We start from the raw sequence: 6,000 nt of genomic DNA, 5'->3' as shown, positions 1-6,000 counted from the left end.
TTCACTAATTCCTTCCAACAAGATTTTCCTTTCTATTTCACTATGAAAGTAGAAGCAGCCAGAAGAAACTTTGCACTGACTCCTGTCAGCCTGTCTACCCACCCACTTGTCTGTGCCCATTTCCCTCATCTTCTAGCTTGCAATAAGTTGAACAGCCGTCTTCCACTCTGACAGTCTCCCCACCGGTGCACTGGATCCTACCCCTTCCTGCATACTCTTCTCTCTCTTGCATCATCATTTCCCCTGTTCAATTAAACCAGTCACATCAGCAAACAGGTCTTAATTTCTCCCTTCTTGGATACCTAATAGATACTGCGAACTAAAAATGTCTGATACTAAATTCATGATCTTCCCCTCAAATCCACAGTTTTCCCCTGCTCAATCCACAGTTCTCTACATCTTAATTGATGGCAAGTCCAACCTTCTGGTTACCCAGGCCACAAACGATGGAGTCCTGTTGCTTAACTTCTTTCTCTCCAAGTTCACCTTCAAAGCACCTGAGAATTCTGTTGTGGCTACCTTGAGAATATTCCAGAATATGACCAGTTATCACAACTTCTGCTATCCATCTGATCTCAAACAGCATCATCTCTCTCTGAACTCACCTCCATGTTTCCATCTTTGCCCACCCCCACTGCCAGTCTATTCTCACCACACCAGTTTGAATGATCCTTTAACAATGAAAGTTAGGTCATGTTAATCCTCTCTCAAGATGCCCAGGACCACCCATCCCAATTTTTCTCAGAATAAACCCACAGTCTCACTGTCGCCCGAGCCTCACCATAACCCTGCCTCTTGTTACCCCCTGGCCTTACCTCCACTCTCCCTTTTGTTCTCTCCACTCCAGCCACATCAGGTCTCTTGGCACTTTCTTGAATACTAGTCAGTCTCCTTCTCTTTTTGCTGAGGAAGATTCACCCTGAACTAACATCTGTTGCCAATCTTCCTCTTTTTTTATATGAGCCACCGCCAAACATGGCCACTGACAGATGACTGGTGTGGTTCCACACCTAGGAACCGAACCCAGGCTGCTGAAGTGGAGCATGCTGAACTTTAACCACTAGGCCATCAGGGCTGGCCCGACAGGCTCCCTCTTAATTAAAGGATTTGCACTGGCTATTCTCTGCCTGTTAGGCCCTTACCTGAGATAGCCATAATTTTTTTCTTCCATTTAATTCTGGTATCTACTCAGATGTCACCTTCTCAGAACTCAGTACAAAATAGCAACTCTCTTGTCTGCCACTTCTGTTTTTTTACTCTTCTTTTTCTTTTAAAAATTATAACTTTCAGACACAATATCTATGTATTTATTTGTGTATATATTATCTGTCTCCTCCCACTAGAGTGTCACCTCTATGAGGTTAAAGACATAGTTTTTGTTTACTCCTTATTCCATGCACTTAGAAAGACTCTTGGGGTATGGTAAACATTCAATTAAAAATTTTGCTTATTCAATCACTCAATAAATTTGTATTGATGTAATTTCTGGAAAGATACATAGAATACACCTAGTTTCCTTTGGAGAGGAGGACTGAGTTAGAAAATAGACCTACCCTTGGTGGTGGCACCTGTGACCCCAGCCCACTTGAAGTGGCGATGATGCCTGCAAACCCAGAACCCCCAGTAGTGGTGGTGCCAGCACCCCTAGAAAACCCAGGAACAGCAGTAGAGGCAGCACGAGTGACTCCAGCCCCCCTAGTCACAGTGGCACATGAATCTGCAAAGAGCCAGGTAGAAATGGCAGTGGAGCCTGTGACTCCAGTCCTCTCCAGCTAGAGCAGTGCCTGAACCCTGGCCCCTCACCTGTGGCAGTAGCACCTCTGGACCCAACAACTTCAGATGTGGCAGAAGTGCCCATGTCCCCAGCTCCTGCCTCATTCTCTCCCTGCCCCCATTGCAGGGGAGAACCCACAAACCAGGTAACACTGGAAGCAGCAGAGGGACACGCCAGCCTGGACCTTGGTGGTGATGCCTGCTACTGCTAAGACACCAGCAGCAGCAAGCCACCAGCAACATCGGAGGCACAAGCAGCACAACAAGGGCACCAAGGACACTGCTAACAGAGGCAGTGGAGGGTGAAAGTACCGGTTCTCAAATACAACCAGAAGCAGCTCAGAATCAAAGTGAACAAAGCATTACCTGAATAAGCAAGATACTCACTATTACAAATGCACCAGCAGAGGAAAAACTCCTCAAGCACCATGAAAAATTATGGTGACATGTTATTACAAAAAGAAAATGACAATTCTCCAGAAAGCAAACTTGAAGTTATGGAAGATTGTAATTTAACCAACAGAGAATTCTGAATAGCTGTCATAAAGAAACTCAGTGAACTAGAAGAAAACTCAGAAAGACAGTTCAATGAACTCAGATATAAAATTAATAAACAGAAGGAGTACTTCATCAAAGAGATTGAAATTCTAAAAAGGAACCAAGCAGAAATTCTGGAGTGGAAGAACTCAAAAAATGAGATGAAAAAGATAGACAACACTGGAAATAGAGCAGACCATGTGGAAGGGAAAATTAGAGACGTTGAAAATAGAACTTAGAAATGATGCAGGTAGAAGAGGAGAGAGAACTAAGATTTTTTAAAAGTGAAGAAATTCTATGAGAAATATCCAACTCTATTAGAAAAAGCAACATAAGGATAAGGGGTATCCCAGAAGGAGAAGAGAGGGAGAAGGGAGCAGAAAGCCTACTTAAAGAAATAATAGCTGAAGGGCCAGCCCCATGGCTGAGTGGTTGTGTTCACGCACTCTGCTTCAGCAACCTGGGGTTTTGCTGGTTCGGATCCTGGGCACGGACATTGTGCCACACATTGGGCCACGCTGGGGCGACATCCCACATGCCACAGCTGGAAGGACCTACAACTAGAAATACACAACTATGTACCACGTGGCTTTGGAGAGAAAAAGGAAAAAAAGTAAAACCTTTGAAAAAAAAAAAGAAGTAATAGCTGAGAACTTCCCAAACCTAGGGAAAGAACTGGATATATAAGTATGTGAAGCTAATAGAACACTTAAATATCTCAACACAAAAGGACTGTCTCCAAGACATGTTATATTAAAACTATCAAAAGACAGGGACAAAGAAAGAATTTTAAAGACAGCCAAGGAAAAGACAGTAACCTACAGAGGAACCCCCATTAGGCTATCAGATTTCTCAGCAGAAACTCTACATGCCAAGAAAGAGTGGAACAATATATTCAAAATATTGAAAGATAAAAACTGTCAGCTAAGAATACTCTATCCAGAAAAATTATCCTTCAGGTATAAAGAAGAAATAAAGACTTTCCCAGACAAATGAAAGCTGAAAGAGTTCACCACCACTAGACCTGCCTTACAAGAACTGTTGAAAGGAGCTTTACTACCAGAAATGAAAAGGCAAAGGTAAAACTTTGAGTAAGGTGATAAATAGAGAGAACCAGGTAATTTCAAAGCTATTACAGAATAGGGTGTTAAACACTTAATTGTAGCATAAAAGTTAAAGGAGAAAAAACCATTAAAAATAACTAAAGCTACTTCAATATGGTAATGAACTCACAACATAAAAAGAGATAATTTGAGACAACAAAAACATAAAAGGGGAGGAGGAAAACCTGTATAGGCAAATCAAGATATGATGTTATCAACAGATAAAAGACTATTTTATCTCTGAGACATTGTATACAACCTCATGGTAACCACAAAACAAAAATCTAGAGCAGAAACACAAATACAAACAAAAGGAGAAACTGAGAAACACATCACAAAAAAACCACCAAACTAAAATGGCAAGCAGAAACATAAGGGAAAAGAAACAATGGAAATATAGAACAACCAGAACACAAAAGATAAAATAGCAGTAGTAAGTCCTCATATAACAATAATCACCCTAAATGTAAATAGATTGAATTCACAATCAAAAGGCAAAGAGTGGCTAGATGGATTAAAAAACAAGACCCAACAATATGCTGCCTCCAGGAGACCCATCTCAGCTCTAAAGACAAGCATAAACTCAAAATGAAGGAATGGAAGAAGATACTCCAAGCAAATTGCAACCAAAAGAAAGCAGGTGTAGCCATACTTATTTCAGACAAAATAGACTTGAAGCTAAAAAAGGTAACAAGAGACAAAGATGGACATTACATAGTGATAAAGGAGACTCCTTCAAGAAGATATAACGTTAATTAATATTTATGCACTCAATGGGAGAGCACCAAAATATATAAAACAACTATTGACAGAACTAAAGGGAGAAATTGAAAGCAATATAATAGTAGGGTTCTTTAATACCCCACTAGCATCAATGGATAGGTCATCCAGGTAGCGAGTCAACAAGGAAACATTGGCCTTAAATGACACATTGGACCAGATAGACTTAATAAATATATACAGAACATTGCATCCAAAAGGAACAGAATATGCATCCTTCTCAAGTGCACATGGAAAATTCTCAAGGATAAAACATATGTTGGGAGACAAAACAAGTCTCAATAAATTTTAAAAGATTGAAATAATACCAAGCCACAGTTTTTCTGACCACAACAGTATGAAACTAGAAATCAACTACAAGAAGAAAACTGAAAAAAATCACAAAAATGAGGAGACCAAACATCCTACTGAACAACTATTGGGTCAATGATGAAATCAAAGGAGAAATAAAAAAATACAGAGAGACAAGTGAAAATGAAAATAAGACATACCAAATTTATGGGATGCAGCAAAAGCAGTACTAAGAGGGTAGGTTACAGCAAAAAGGGACCTACCTCAAGAAACAAGAAAAATCTCAAATAAACAGTCTAACCTTACACCTAAAGGAAGTAGAAAAAGAAGAACAAGTCAAGTCCAAAATCAGCAGAAGGAAGGAAATAATAACAATCACAGGGGAAATAAATGAAATAGAGACTAAAAAAATCAGTGAAATTAAGAGTTGGTTCTCTGAAAATATAAACTAAACTGACAAACTTTTAGCTAGACTCACTAAGAAGAAAAGAAGACTCAAATACATAAAAACAGAAATAAGAGAAGCCGTAACTGATACCACAGAAATAGAAGTGATCATAAGAGACTACTACAAATGGCTATACACCAACAAATTAGAAAATCTAGAAGAAATGGATAAATTCTTGGACCATACAACCTTCTGTGACTGAACTATGAAAAAAATAGAAAATCTGAATAAACAGAACACCAGTAAGGAAACTGAAACGGTAATGAAAAACTTCACAAAAAATAAAAGTCCAGGACCAGATGGCTTCACTGGTAAATTCTACCAAACATTCATGGAAGATTTAATGCTTATCCTTCTCAAACTCTTCCAAAAAATTGAGGAGGAGGGAATGCTTCCTAACTCATTTTAAAGGCCAACATTACCCTGAAACCAAAACCAGACAGGGACACCACCAAAAAAGAATATTACAGGCCAGTATCTCTGATGAACATACATGCAAAAATTCTTACCAAAATATTAGCAAACTGAATACAACAATACATTAAAAGGATCATACAGCTCAATCAAGTGGGATTTATTCCAGGAATGCAGGGATGGTTCAAAATCTGCAGATCAATCAACATGAAAGACCACATTAATAAATTAAGGGATAAAAGTCCTTGATCATCTCAACAGATGCAGAGAAAACATTTGACAAGATTCAGCATCCATTTATGATAAAAAAAATTCTGAATAAAATGGGTACAGAAGGAAGTACCTCAACATAATAAAGACCATATATGACAAACCCACAGCTAACATCATACCCAATGGTGAAAACTGAAAGATATCCTTTTAAGAAAAGGAACAAGACAAGGATGCCCACTCTCACCACTTTTATTCTTTTTTATTGCGATAACATTGGTTTATAACATTGTATAGGTTTCAGGTGTACAACATAATAATTTCACATCTGTATATACTACAGCGTGCTCACCACCAAAAGTGTAGTTTCCATTCATCACCATATAATTGACCCCCTTTGCCCATTTTGCCCCCACATCCTTCCCCTCTGATAATCACTAATCT

Source organism: Equus asinus, unplaced genomic scaffold, assembly GCF_041296235.1.
Source record: "Equus asinus isolate D_3611 breed Donkey unplaced genomic scaffold, EquAss-T2T_v2 contig_583, whole genome shotgun sequence".
Taxonomy (NCBI): Eukaryota; Metazoa; Chordata; class Mammalia; order Perissodactyla; family Equidae; genus Equus; species Equus asinus.
The sequence above is the reverse complement of the archived record's forward strand: the minus strand, read 5'-3'. Positions refer to the sequence as shown.